Consider the following 550-nt stretch of genomic DNA (forward strand, 5'->3'; position numbering starts at 1 on the left):
ATCAAGATTCACTATACCTTTAACTGATGATGTAGTTGAGGATGATGGTTTCGCTGATGGTAGGTGTCCACGTTCCGCGGGCCACATACTGCTGTTGATTGCCATTTCCTCCAAAAGTTCCCTTGCTTGGGCAGATGTTTTCTTCATAAATAACCCTCCAGACATAGCGTCCAATGAACCTCTAGTTGTAGGATTTAGTCCATTATAAAATGTTTGCATTAAAAGTTCAGCGGGCAATTGGTGGTGTGGGCATAAACGTTGAAGTTCTTTAAAACGTTCCCAAGCCTCATAAAGAGTTTCACTATCATTTTGAGAAAAAGACGTTAACTCTTTAATGACTCTTGTGGTTTTTGCTAAAGGGAAAAATTTCGATAAAAATGCTTGGGCTAATTGCTCCCAAGTCTCAATTGATGCGGCTGGCATAGAAGTTAACCATTCTTTGGCTCGATCCTTCAAAGTAAAAGGAAAAAGGCGAAGATTGATTGCTTCTGCAGTCACATTTGGTATTTTAAAAGTGTCACAAATTTCTAAGAAATTTGTCAAATGGGTA

General features: G+C 38.9%; 1 non-coding gene across 1 annotated transcript; it reads left to right on the forward strand.

Moving 5' to 3' along the window:
• The first annotated feature begins 235 nt into the window (after positions 1-235).
• LOC136215948 (small nucleolar RNA R71) lies at positions 236-342 on the forward strand. Its single transcript, XR_010682950.1, has one exon. It is a non-coding gene; the product is annotated as a small nucleolar RNA R71 (small nucleolar RNA).
• Positions 343-550: the final 208 nt, after the last annotated feature.

The sequence above is a fragment of the Euphorbia lathyris genome, chromosome 1, assembly GCF_963576675.1.
Source record: "Euphorbia lathyris chromosome 1, ddEupLath1.1, whole genome shotgun sequence".
NCBI classification, from domain to species: domain Eukaryota; kingdom Viridiplantae; phylum Streptophyta; class Magnoliopsida; order Malpighiales; family Euphorbiaceae; genus Euphorbia; species Euphorbia lathyris.